Source organism: Rhinoraja longicauda, chromosome 10 (genome assembly GCF_053455715.1).
Source record: "Rhinoraja longicauda isolate Sanriku21f chromosome 10, sRhiLon1.1, whole genome shotgun sequence".
NCBI lineage: Eukaryota > Metazoa > Chordata > Chondrichthyes > Rajiformes > Arhynchobatidae > Rhinoraja > Rhinoraja longicauda.
The window spans coordinates 22,626,930-22,642,243 of NC_135962.1; positions in this window are offsets into that span (position 1 = coordinate 22,626,930).

Here is a 15,314-nt window from a genome sequence, read left to right on the forward strand (position 1 = left end):
TGGAGCTACAGGGTTAAAAATTTAATTACTCCATGCTGTTTTTAATAAGCATAATGCAATTGAAAATTAGCTTCACCTACAATGAAGCATGATAATAACCATGTAGTTTTGGATCACCTAGTCTCTTCACCATTGTTACCTTCCTGCAGATGACTAGATTTCTACATCAGCCCACTTGCAATGATACATCAGGAGCACCGCAGCAGAATTTAGACCAAAATGTTGCATGAGTAAACATCATTAAAACAGTGATAGCTTGGGAGCCCACAAGCCAAATCTCTATTTCTTACTCTCCTTTGATCTATTTGGCATTTTCCTTTCCACCTTCCACCCAACCGTCTAAAATCCAGACCTTAGATCCATCAATCCTGAAACTCCCAAGAAATACCCCATATTCCACGAGCCATTTTCTCTCCTCCAAACCTCCTCTTCCTTCACCCCACCCACCCCCTCCCCCAACCCACCCCCTCCACCACATTCAGCAAACTACCTTTGCTGGAAACCAAAGCCAAGATCTGCCTGCCTGAGTGCTCTCTACAAAACTTCCTCAAGGCCTTAGTCCTTGCACCAAGAGTTGAAGCAAGAGATTAAGACCAAAACAGTTGTTAATGCCACACTGTGACATCCAGCAGCTGCACCGATTTGGGTGCGCCAGCATTTACTGGCGATATAAATGTGAATTTATTACACTGGAAACCAGGGGTAATTATCCCTTACATCCATCACTGCTACTAGATAGATAAAAGGAATGACATCAGATATATATAATTAAAATTCTATTTTATTTACTTGAGGTTTAAAACATTGAGATTGTTTTACTCTCACTGGAACACAGCAAGAGTAAACCAGGTTTATGGAAGGGTCCCATAACAAAATGTCACCTATCCATGTTCTCCAGAGATGCTGTCTGATCCGTTGAGTTACTTCAGCAGTTGGTGGGGTTTTTTTCTCCAAGAGTAAGCCAGACTTATTACCCATGCTTCACAGATGCCAGCAATTACATCAGATAACATATACCCATAACTAACATGTTATTGAAAGATGCATGTCCTTGTGTGATCAACCCTTCATTTCAGCAGGTCATTCGCTTGCTGTGAAATGTGAGGAATCCTATTTCTCAAACTGACCACCCAGTGAAACCAAAACATTATCAGATGATGAAAAATGATTTGGGCGCTTTTGTCTTATACATCCATTGAGATTTCATGGCTTGGGCCCTTTGGAAACCACTTGGTTTGAAAAGGTGTTGGATGTGGATGGGCATTGTGGAGACAGTAGTTGTTATGTAATAGCTGGTTTCTCAGAAACTGCAAGACCCTCAGTAGCCCTAACCATCAGTCTCCTGTTTCTGCCCACACAATTTTAATCCTTACTGGATTTTACTTGATGTTCTCTATTAGATAATTCCTCAGATTTGTCCAAGCATTCACATTAAGCAGTTGATGATCACTGCCCGCCAGAATAATCCTGTCTTATTTTGACAGCATTCAGTTCAAATTTTCAAAGTTGCATTCATTTTGACACCACTGGCACTACATAGATTGTTTTTGTTCTCCTTGACCTCTGCCACAAACAACTCAAGCTTGTTGTTAAAACATGTCTTCCGTTCTGTTTTAATCTTTTAGTACTGCTGTTCAAGATGCTGCGTCGCCCACTTACTTTCTTCCTACATCATAATCTGTAAGCATAGCAATGAGGCTAATTAAACCTTTCTGTATTCATTTTTGTTGTATATGTCTTAGTGCTCATGAGGTTTGGGAGTATCAGTAGTGAGAAACAGAAACCATTTTCAGTTTTCCCCTTTATAATTATAATAAAACATTCTGCATTATGGCAAACATGAACCAGTCTCACTTTGGCTCAACAAAGTTTTAACCTGATGTATAAAGTTCAAGAAATTCATCTGTTTAAGTCAATGGATAGAGGTTATTTATGCTGATCAACACACAACTATAAATCTTTTCCTACCTCCAGTTCCCCCCACCTCTATTTTCAGTCTAAAAAAGAGTTCCGACCCAAAACATCACCAGTTCTTTTGTCTCCAGAGATGCAGCCCGACCCGCCGAGTTACTCCAACACTTTGTATCTATTTTCAGTATAAACCAGCACCTGCAGTTCTTTCCTACACATACTACCTGATTTAAACTTACTCTTTTTGATTCCAACTGTAAAAACATGTTTATATTGAATGAGTAACATCATTAATAAGATCAGGATACACCACGATCAATAAAGTTTTATTAAGAAAGGCAAATCTCCTCCAGATATGCCAAAAACATTGAAGACTTGTTTTAATTGATCGTAGAAGGCACCATTGTGTCTTAACTTAATTTTAATCATATGGACATGGATTGCATTGCTTACTGCCAATTTGTAATGGGCCTATAACCTTCAAAGTGTCCTGGTCTGGATGGTACTTGCAAGTCAACCAGAGAAAAGCAGAGATCAGTAAAGAGTCTATGCAAGACATCCCTCACTTGTGATTCCAAATCTGTACACAAATCTGCCCATTCCTGATTGCATTAAACCCATTACACAGAGTGTATGGCATTAAAGACAGGGAAGAGATAGTGTCAACTGAATGCACATTATTGAACTGGAACACAAAATCTAATGTCAAAACAGCAGTGTGATGACTACAGTATGAAACTTTGCACCTCCCACACAATGCATCTTTACAGAAGAAATAAGCTGTTAAGGTGATAAAAGACAAAGTATCATTTACTTCAACTCCGCCATCCAGATAGTTACACGCAATAAAAGAGGATCTTGTATCATATAATCCTTCCATGAAATGCATTATTAGTTTCTCGTAATGTATGATGCACATGTATGCAAATTAAGAAGTTGGTTGTGACTAGCCAGGTTCATCCCGAGTGAGTCTCCTGTTGCAGGCAGAGACAGAAGGATTTTCGTCTGATTTATTTGTCAGCATTCAAAATCAATTCTCAGAAATAAAATGGCAGCGTTCAAATTCTTCCAAGTTACCAAAAATATCCAAATAATCGCAACACATTAAATCTTATTGTGTTCTTTCAGGTTTAATAGAAGGTGGCGTAAATGTAAACCATTGTGCACAGTACTGCATGTTCCTACAATGGAATCTTGCAGCATACGAGGTGATTTGGTGGTAGTGGCGACTATTTAAGAGAAGTCTCCAATTACTGAAACTCCCCCAACCCCCTTCTATTCCACTATTGAAGTAAATTTCTATCTCCTATAGATAAATCCAATTCCCTTTCGTATAGACATAATTCAAAATAAATGAACTGAGCCAAGACACTGTTGCATTAGTGAGCATGGGTCAGAGATTTGGGGCTGAGCTCTGTAGGTGCAATTTCCCCTCTGGGGCAGAGGAATGACAGAATTATTCCTTATAGGTAATGTACACCAATTGTCAAGCACTTATTACACTATTAAATAAATTTTATTAAAACTCTCCACTTAATATGTACAGTTGGTGAAATGTGTTCACTGTTAAAATTTATGAAAAAGTAATTTTGACCACTGAAAATATTTTTTCAATACATTATTCAAGAAGAATTATATCCTGATAGAAATCTTGTAATGTATTCTCCTTGGTATTAATTCCATGGAGATAATGACACAACAGCAGCATGCAATATATGATATTTAATTAAAGAGTTAATCTAGAGTAAAGGACAATAAAAACATTATATCCCACAGAATAATCATGTTGTAGAAACAAAGAACTGCAGATACTGGTTTATACCAAAAATAGAACAAAGTGCTGGAGTAACTTAGCGGGTCAGGCAGCATCCCTGGAAAAAAAGGATGCGTGACATTTCGGGTCGGGACCCGTCTTTAGACTTCAGCCCAGGTCTGAAGAAAGGTCCTGCACCAAAATGTCACCCATCCTTTTTCTCCAGAGATGCTGCCTGACCCACTAAGTTACTCGAGCACTTTGTGTCTATTTTGTAATGCTGGTATAAACCAGTATCTGCAGTTCTTTGTTTCTACAACATGATTATTCCAGAGACGCTGAGTTACTGCAGCCCTTTCTGTCTAACTTTACAATAATCATGTTTTTCTTTCAAGTGGAAGATTGACCAATTTTCTTTACTTGAAAAGTCTGAAGAAGAGTCTTGACCCAAAATGTCACCTATTCCACTCCAGAGATGCTGCCTGTCCCGCTGAGTTACTCCCGCTTTTTGGGTCTATCTTCGGTTCAAACCAGCATATGCAGTTCCTTCCTACACAACCTTCTTTACTTTGCCCCTTTCTCCCTTCAACCTACTCCAGGATTTATTAGTGGCCACTTTCTTTTCAAAAGTGCAGTTTTGAAACGCACAAATGAACTAACCCTGCTGTTACAAAACTCCACATCCAGAGCGAGTCAATTTCAATATAGCTGCTTAGGAAATATAGCTGCTTTCCAAATGGAAATACAAAACAACAGTTTTCTATGGTACGTATATATACACTGCTGGTTAAAGTATACTCCATACAACACGTTTAAGAATTTTTATTTTACAGCAGTGTCCTACATTTTTTAATTCCTTCTGTAGATCATGAGGATATCAAGGTAACCTTGCTGAAGGGTCTAAAATCAGCGCTGAACTATTTCTGTGTGATTAGGTGAGTAGAATCAGAGACTAGCTTAAAGCACAGATGAATAAAATTAGATCACATACATCTTGGACTGTGCAGTAACTGTGAAGAGGCTGGATATGCACATAAATGCCCCCTCTAATCAAATCATTACAACAATAAGACAAATGAATTTCTCACAATATTGAAGGGTACTGATCGGCAAACCAGTTTTGAATGTGAAGACAAGATCTCACATTTGAGGAGTATGGTTCAGCTCACAGAGGGTGATTTGGGGAATGTGTCCAGTGGAGCCTTTCATTTGTCTACTTTGTCTTTCAGACTGGACCCCTTCATTTACATTCATATTTTTCCCCAGTTTGTATTATGCCATTTTAATGCAAAGAATAATAATAACCAACCTTTCACAAAATATGATTCTAGAAACTGAAAGGTGAGGATAAAAGCTACTCAATTTATTCTGTTTGTTGGTGTCTGTTTTAAGCATTATAATCCTGTCCCCCTGACTATAGTGAACATATTCCACCCATTTGGTCCCACAAAGAAACAGGCCCATTTCAAGACACATTCAGATTCTTTGTAAAGAATTATGGCAATATTTCTGATGGTAGATGTCAAGGGTGAAATGGCACAATTCTGCTCTTGCTGCGCTCATTGCAATTTATTTCTGACCATTAACTTTCAAGGTCTCCTAATGTTTTATTGAATTTGTTTTGGCTGCCTTGAATGTCAGATCAGAATATACGCTTCTGTCTTGAACTTTTGGTCAGACTGCAAATGTTTGAGCTCATTATCAGCAGCAGGCATGGATTTGAATGGATCTGTGTGCCTTTCTTTCTTTTCCACTCATGCATTTCAACTGCGAAGCATATAAAAAAAAGAGCTGCCATTAACAGTTAGATGTTTAACCAAACCATAAGTACATCCTCGCTTTGTATGTTGTCAACTTGTGCACTTATCAAACAAGGGAATCTTTACAGAATCCACTTCTGGTCTTTGCATAGATTTGTTTCAATAAAGGTTGAAAGCTTTTCAGTTGTGTTTGGGCAGGTGTAGCTATCCGAACAAGTGGATAATCTGTCAGCATGTCCCTGAATTAGTCATGAGCTGAAATTTCCTTAACTTAATCACAGAAATATGACAGATCACAGCCTGTAGATAGATTTGGTTTAGGTGGGGGACAATTTAATTAGTATTCCTCCTCATTTTTAAGTTCCGTGGCAATGTCCTCAAAAAGCACACATTATCGTCTGACTGGGAAACGAGGGGCTTTTGCCAACGCAGGTTTCTCGTTAAATTATCACAAATGGTTACCTGGTATTGATTTGTCTCCTAACTTCTCTGTAAGAACCCATTATGATTCGAGTTGGCAACTCATCAATATAACGCAGGGTCAGGGGACATCGGAGACAGTTGAACAACTCACGATGTGGCAAACTATATGCAAACAGCCTCATAATGTTTATACGCTACTCTGCCGCACATCACAATGACAAGGCTCATGAATGTGTATCTGCAATGAAAACTAAAAGAATGCTACTTTTAAAATTGAAGACAGACAGAGATTTAGTTATTTGAGATTTTATTATTATTTGTCTTTTCTTATCCTAAAAGCTCTCATAGTTTAGAGGGCTACAGAGGACGCAAGTTATGATATTGAGAGGCGCACTCATTAAATGGTGCCAGATGACTCACGCCATCCAATTGTCTGGCACCCAAATATATATAATTATATATATATCTCTCTCTCTCTCTCTCTCTCTCTCTCTCTCTCTCTCTCTCTCTCTCTCTCTCTCTCTCTCTCTCTCTCTCTCTCTCTCTCTCTCTCTCTCTCTCTCTCTCTCTCTCTCTCTCTCTCTCTCTCTCTCTCTATATATATTTTATTTATATATATATATATATATATATATATATATATATATATATATGGAGAGAGAGAGAGAGCAAGATCTGAGGCAAACATGAAGCTAACTATGATATATATATATGTGTGTGTGAAACATATATATCTCATAGTTACCTTAATGTTTGCCTAGGATCTGAACTTGGGACCGCTCAAAGGTTCCCTAGATTAGTACCTGGAATGGGCAAGTTGTCTTATGATGAAAGGTTGGGCAGGCTTGGCTTGAATCCTCAGGATTTAAGAAGAATGATAGGGGACTCGGTTGAACCATACAAGATCCTGGCAGAGTGGATGTGGAGATAATGCTTCCTCTTGTGGAAGAATCTAGCACTAAAGGTCACCGTTGGTAAGTAAAGGATCATGCAATTAAGAAAGATGTTTTTGGAATTTTCTTTCTCAAAATGCGATGGAAGCAGTCTCGGAATTTTTTAAAGCAACGGTTCCTATATTCGTAACAAGCAAGGAGATGAACGATTACTGTAGAGGATCTGCCCAGGTGAGGAATCAAAATGACTTTTGCTGCTTGTCAGCAAAACATTGGCATTTTCAGGTTGCATTTCTGTGCTTGGAGGGCAGGGTGAGTGTGCCATACTGCAAAAAACTTTGCAAATGGACTGAAGAAAACTTAAATCATTAGTGCACTGTAAGATGAGCTTTACTGGGAAAAAGAGAGAAAAGAGAATGATTACCCTTCTATTTCTATAACCATCAACATTGTTTAAATTTGTAGAATCATAAGATTTGAAGGACTCGCATGAAACTGAGGATAATGCTGAAATTGTTTTCAATGACGTTGTATAAAGATATTGCCAGGGTATTGGCTTATTAATGTCATGTGTACTGACATACAGTGTAAAACATATTTTTACAAGCTATCCAGGGAAATCATACCTGACATAAGTTAATCAGGTAGTGCAAAAAGACAAAACAGACTGCAGAATATATAGTGTTATAGCTACAAGATAAAAACGTGCAAGGGTCATGGTGAGATAGAATGAAAGACTAAGCTTTCATCCCTAGTACATGAGAGATCCGTTCAGGAGTCTGATAACAGCAAGGAGCAATTAGTCTTGTACAGGGTTAGGGAATTATAGTGATCAGGTGGAAATGTTTGGGCTTGTGCTGTTTTCCTTGGAACAAATTAAACTGAGGAAAGATTTAAATGAAGGGTTATGAAATTATAAGATGGCTGGAGAAGATGAAAAGAAAAGAGATATTTCCTTGGTTGAAAGGTTCATAATTAAGGTACAACTTATTTACTGGTAGAAAAATTAGTGGGGAGCTGCAAATTTATTTTCCACCCAAAGAGTCCTGAAAGTCTGAAACTCACTGTCTGAAAGACTAGCGGTAGTGGAAACCCACATTGTAGTAAAAATGAACCTGGATATGTATTTGAGTCTCAGACTGAAACCCGGGAAGTAGGAGTAACTAAAGTTGTTCCAATTTTGGCTGGCATGGACAAAGAGGCTGAATGGCATCTATCTTGCCATATATCTCTAGTCCTTCAGAATAAGAACTTGCCCATTTTTATTTTCCCCTGCAAGATTTAAATACTGCAGCAGATTTCAGAAAAGAACAGGCAGTCAGTTTTTTTTGTTTGAAACAACACAAAATGCACAGAGAACGGGTCAGTGGTCTGCAGCAGGGAGCGAGCCCCAGACTTACAGAGGCAGCAGTGACATTTACATATGGGCTGAGTCAGGGAGAGCTTTTGTTTGAGACTGAATTGGGAAGACCTTTAAAATGCAGGGCTCAGAACAAGTAGAAAGAGGTGGCTAGAACAGTCACATCCAGCTCCAAAACCTCAGGCACAGCAATTTATTGCTGCAATATGTTTAATGAGCAAACTAGGTCAAAAAAAAGTAAGAGCTACGAGCCACAGTATCCAATAATACACTGAACTAAGCAAGTTTGGTTCCCCCCTCAACTACTTCAAGAGCTTTACTTTAAAGAAAGTATCTCTTTACATCAGAGCCTTCACTCACAGGTTTACATGTATAGAGCTAACTGAAGTCCTTGCATGATATGTAATTGCTTTTATCATGCATCTGTCTCCATCCTCATTATAGCCTGCCTACTGACATCTGTGTTTGACTGCATCTATGGCAACCAGAGGACTTTTGCATTTTTCCTTGTACAAGAAGCCAATCTACAATAACGGGGAAAGGCTAGCTGGAAGCTATGCCTGCCCAACCTCTGCTCTCTCACACTACAAGAAGGAAGTCAACAGAGGTGAATGTAGATAGGGAGGTAAAAATTTTGACCTGCTGTCAGCCCATTTCTGGCTATACTGTCAAATTCTGAGAGAGCCCCTTAGCCTTGTCCCTGGTTGCCAATGGCCTGTTAGTGCAATTTTTATGTTAATATGTAAATGGAAGAGCAACATCCCACCTTGAGAATTTACTGACACATGCTGGATGTGGAACCGTACCTGCAATGTTCACATACAATTGCAAGGACTGCATCCAATCCACTTGTTTGCCCCCGTAAGTGACTACTATAATAAAAGTCCAGAATCTTATTTACATGAGAAGCTTGATTGAGATAATAGGAGGTGACTTAACTTGTAATGAACTATTTCTACAAGCTATGGTCATGGGTCAGTAGGATGTAGACACATTTTGAACTATCTATTATATCTGAGCAGGGAACGTGCCATGTTCCACCTGGAATTGTTATTTCTTTGATTTCTTTATGTCTGGAGCATACGATATTGATGTATTCCCCTGTGGAAATTATTCTGTGACTTCTTTAGAAATAGGAATAGGTAGGGAAGTGTGAGCCTTACTGCAGAAACCACATTTGTGTATGTTGGAGCAATTGTCAGCAGTGATAAAACATGATCAAAATCAGCTGCACTTGTATTATAGACAGGCATGATGTATACTCAATGTTAACGGGACACTAATAATGGAAATAGGACGCATGTCATCACTATGTCATTGCTTCTTCAATAAGTACTCCCACCCATGTTAGAACTTGCCTTCAGCTGAGGCAAGAATTTAAGGTGTAAAATGGAGTACATAGCAAATTGAGTAGAGAAATGATTTAACCAAGTTCTCTGCCACTGGAATATATTTTAAACAATTCAGAAAATGTTTAGACAATCTATGGATCCAACCATGGGCAGTAGATTAAAAGTACACTACAGTTTTTATTTTTTGTAGATGATTAGTTGAAAAATAATTATTTCATTATTCACAGCAGTGTTTGGTCCCTGGCCTTGCTGTACATATTTTGCTGTTCTCAATTATGTGTTAAGATAATAAAGCATGAATTTTCAAACATTACTTGTTAGATAATGGATACACCATTCAAAGTTTTCCTTTACATTTATAGGTATTAGCCAAATTTTGGGGCAATCTCAACTTGCTGAATGTTTACAGTACAGCATCAGATGCACCAAATGTTTTGATAAAGAATGATGCCAAAATGAAAGCCAGAATAGAATGTCATCCACGACCCGGGATGACAATAACGAGGATATTCTGGGTTTGAACAACCGACCAGCCTTATAAATTCAAGTGAAAATTCAGATTCATACCATGTTTGTGATATGTGTTACAGGTAATTGTCATAAAATCAATGGTTAAGAAAAAGACTTAAACAAGATTGAAAAGGACAGCAAAAAATATTTTAAAAATATGCCGGAAGGCAAAAATCAAAGGGAGGTGATCAAATTAGATTAGAGTGAGAAGCAAATGATAAAGTGACGAGAAAGTTGATTGCGACAACATATCCAACATTAGCAGGAGCTTTTATATCATGAATTTTGCTCCACTGTTCTTAAATTCAAGGGAAAGTTCCCAATATATTATTGCCTCATATCAGATTCTTTCCCTTTTCCTCAATACGTAAACTTTGAATCACAAAATCTAGATCTCAATTTTAACATTTGTCCTTCATAAAATTATTTCAAACTAGAACAATTTAAATAGTAAACTTTACAATATGCATTCCATTGCACAGAAAACATCTTTTGATTAACAGTTAAATCTGCTAAGGATGAATTCCCGATTTTCCAATCTACCTCATTGCAGCCATTGCACATTTTTAAATCTGCACTTTCACTGTAACTTTAATACAATATTCTGAATTCTGTTAATATTCTATTTTGCACAACTTCTTGTTCTCGTATATGGTATGATTTGCCTGTAGAGAATGCAAAACAAAGTTTTTCACTGTATCTCAGTATACACAACATTAATAAACTAATACTAATACTAATACTAAGTGTTCATACTTCAGCAATGCATCTGTTCAATAACAGGCTGCATCATCACCAAAGACCATTTGCAAACACCTGCAGAACTGGCACATCGCAAATAGACAGGGTCTTGACTCATTTCCTGTTTGATATACAAGCAGTTAGTCCTGGAGCTTGTGGTTAGAAGAGCCATGCATTGTGTTAATGGGCGTATCAGAAATTTCCTGAACTTGGGTGTAGTGGTTTTATTCTATCTACAAATATGGACCCTACAGTTGAGATTTTTGAGGAAAGCCAAAGATTATATGGAAAGCCAACAGCTGTATATGAGAGATAAGGATTTGAAGAGGAAGTAATGGCTGGGGCCTTTTAGCTTAATCAATCCCACAAGCCATTTCTCTGACATCCAGGAAGCTGCAACAAAGAATCATCAATATCAAATTACCACAAAGGAAGCTCAAACATTACTCAGGAAAGCCATCCCATTCATAAAACTGTTTATGTTTTTGTTTTCTGATCCAAAATGGAGTACTTCAAATGAAAATAATTGGTCCAGTAATTTGGCTATTTTTATATTTCTGATACTACAGAGTAATGCTGGAGCACTAATGGAACGATTTTTTGGATATTATTATGCAACAAACTCATACATTAATTCCCTCAAACTTATGCATTCTTTTTACTACATACAACTGGAAGGCAAGCATTTAGGCTGGCATTGTGCGATCATAAATCTACTTCCAATATTATCATTACCATACAAATGATTTAATTTCTACCTTAATTTCCCCTTAATTTGTAACCAATGCATTCATATTATTCACTATTACCTATGCAAAGAAAGCTGAATCAAACTGACAGACTTTGTCTCAGGTTTACGGAATTGGTAAACTTCATGCTAGCAGGTTTTATGAAGGAAGTATTTACCCGGTTCCACGCAACCAAATTATAATTAGCAACTTCTATTGGAATGATATTTCTGTAGTTGTCAGGAAACGTACCTCTGATCCTCTGCCAAGCTCACCATCAAAATATATTCATGACTAAAGGCTCCTTGGTCAAGACACTACAGGGCATCAGGTAAAAGTGAGTCAAAGCCAAAAATAATGAATCAGGAGAGGTGAAAACATGGAAATATTAAAAAACAACTGTGATTTATATCGTCTGTGCAATTCTTGGGCATGTTGAATGAGCAAGAATACAGAGGAAGGAAACTATTCCCTGCAAGAACATACAAGATGGATTCACATATATTATGAACTGTACAAAAATGTAGTGTCACTACCAATTGACAAAGTAGTCTTGGTAAAAGCAGTGGACGCAGTTCTCAGCTTCCATGCAATTCATTGGGGGTAGTTATTTCTGCCTTCTGCCAATGGTTGCAGAATGTAAAATGATCTACAGACAGGCTAGTTGATTTCAAGCCTTATTAGGCTGGCAGGAAATGCAAACACATTCCTCTCTCCTTGCTTGAAACTGGCATTGATCTACATCAAACTTCCTGTTGATACCTGGATACAAAGTGACACGCCAATGCTCCTTCCTCATCGACTTCCACAGACAATTTCATTAAAACACATCATATTGGAGAAAGTTACTTATCTATCTCATCACAACTAACTAAATGAAGCCAAATATAGGGTGGGATAGAAATACACCCAATATTCAATACATAATGAAAAAGTTATTCCATCACATTCCCATTCTTAATGCAGTGACCCTACATTGTTTAACATGTCTCTCACACTGAAGTAATGCCTAATCCATCTTAGAGTCACCATATTTTCCTAAGCCTGGAAAAAGATTAGATAAATATCTTTCTTGTATATGCTAGAAATATCTTCATCATACATTCTAAAAACTGGAATCATTCATAGAAGGCGTAAGTCTTTCTGAACAGCATTTGTATTATATTTTAAGGAATGTAAGAAAATAACTGCAGATGCTGGTACAAATCTAAGGTTTTTATTTCACAAAATGCTGGAGTAACTCAGCAGGTCAGGCAGCATCTCAGGACAGAAGGAATAGGTGACGTTTCGGGTCGAGACCCTTCTTCAGACTGATGTCAGGGGGGCCGGACAAAGGAAGGATATAGGTGGAGACAGGAAGGTAGAGGGAGAACTGGGAAGGGGGAGGGGAAGAGAGGGACAGAGGAACTATCTAAAGTTGGAGAAGTCAATGTTCATACCGCTGGGCTGCAAGCTGCCCAAGTGAAATATGAGGTGCTGTTCCTCCAATTTCCGGTGGGCCTCACTGGTGGAGGCCCATGACAGAAAGGTCAGACTGGGAGTGGGAGGGGGAGTTGAGGTGCTCAGCCACCGGGAGACCAGGTTGGTTAAGGTGGACTGAGCGAAGGTGTTGAGCGAAACGATCGCCGAGCCTGCGTTTGGTTTCGCCGATGTAAAGCAGTTGACATCTAGAGCAGTGGATACAATAGATGAGGTTGGAGGAGGTGCAGGTGAACCTCTGTCTCACCTGTCCACCTATATCCTTCCTTTGTCCCGCCCAGGGAAAGTAGAGGCAGTGCTACAGATGCCTAGCCCAACGGATGTCCAAGGAGTTCAGCAATTTATTGGGTTTGTTAACCTATATCCTTCCTTTGTCCCGCCACCCTGACATCAGTCGGAAGAAGGGTCTCGACCCGAAACGTCACCCAATCTTTCTCTCCAGAGATGCTGCCTGACCTGCTGAGTTACTCCAGCATTTTGTGAAATAAATATTTTAAGGAATGATTGTTATTTAAAGGCAGAAAATTGGCAATTTTTTTAATCTGACAATGTCGGCCTTCCCTGTTAAATTCTGATGTTCCCAATGAGAACATCTGGTCATGACTTTACTCTCACCTTTCCTGATCCATAATGCTAGCTATTATTTTCATTTTAGGACTAAGACATTCCTTTCCCAGTTTTTTTAATGCATTCTCTGAGTTTTAAGACATGTTTGTTTTTTGTTATACTGAATTCATTTTCTGATTCCTCAGCACTCTACCTACTAGTAACTCTATTCCTGAATGTTAAAAGCAACTTTAAAAAAAAATTCCAGCTGGCTGACAGCTTGTTATTTGCGACTCAGTGCCCTGTTCACTTGCATTGCACAAGAGCCCTTAACACGAGCTTAACTTAAAAGGTCAATGACTTTATTAGCATCTTATTTGCATCTATCAACTAATGGATTGTGGTTTACTTTTGATCAGTTCAATCTTTGGCTGTAATAATGACAAATTGGGAGATAAATTATTGGATTTGTTTCATAGGATCAATTCAACACAACACCATGCAAAATTTATAGCTCAAACATCAGACCCCTCATTGCCAATGTTCTCTGTGAGGAATAAGTAATTGATAATAATCACAGAACCATAATGGACTCTTTGATTAATATAGTAGCTAGTCAAAATTTAAAAGTACATTTGAGATTTGTTCAATCATTGTAATTAATATAAAAATGTAAAAACTATCAGCAATGAAAATCCATGAAAAATATTAATGTAAAGTCATATTCACTTTATAAATGGACTAGAAACATAAGATGAAAGAAAAAATAGATTTCAGCTTAAAGGTTTGTAGAATATTTGTTTTGGACGATATGATCATTGCTACCATATGTCTGGAACTGTCAATATTGCAGTGCTAAAGACTGAACAAATGTTGATTATTGCAACATTTTTTATTTAGTCTCAGTTTCGTGACAATATAAATACATAAAAATAGAATTACTTTTTCATACAAAGTTGGGCTCAGAATGATGCCAGTGCCTCTATCTCTTTGCTTCATTCCATAGAACATTGCTGCTTACAAACACTGGTGCGACTTGCACAGTGATACTGGCTCCCTAGGGATTTGAGTGACAGTTCTCTTCTTGTAAAGAGAAGCTTATTACTGAAAGAAAAACATACTGTAACCAGGCATTAGTTACAAAACTTGTAAAATGAGTTTCCAATTTTGTTGCTGCGATTTTGCCATTTCCACTTCTCAAGGAAGCAAAAATGTGAGTATTGCCATGTGTAATTTATTTATACTGATGGCATAAAATTACCCTTTTCAATAGATTTTCTTGTAATAAACTTAAATTCATATTTCCTGTGGTCAGCTTTAAGGCGTGAACACTGTTCTTTTTTCTATCACTTGAATTATTAATGCCTTGCATTTTAGTATGTGTATCTCATCTTGTATTTTATTTTTGACTGTTTGAAGACACACCTTGAGATTATTGGTCACTGAAATAGACTTTTACTGAGATTCTTTGATAGACAATAGACAATAGACAATAGGTGCAGGAGTAGGCCATTCAGCCCTTCGAGCCAGCACCGCCATTCAATGCGATCATGGCTGATCACTCTCAATCAGTACCCCGTTCCTGCCTTCTCCCCATACCCCCTCACTCCGCTATCCTTAAGAGCTCTATCCAGCTCTCTCTTGAAAGCATCCAACGAACTGGCCTCCACTGCCTTCTGAGGCAGAGAATTCCACACCTTCACCACTCTCTGACTGAAAAAGTTCTTCCTCATCTCCATTCTAAATGGCCTAACCCTTATTCTTAAACTGTGGCCCCTTGTTCTGGACTCCCCCAACATTGGGAACATGTTTCCTGCCTCTAATGTGTCCAATCCCCTAATTATCTTATATGTTTCAA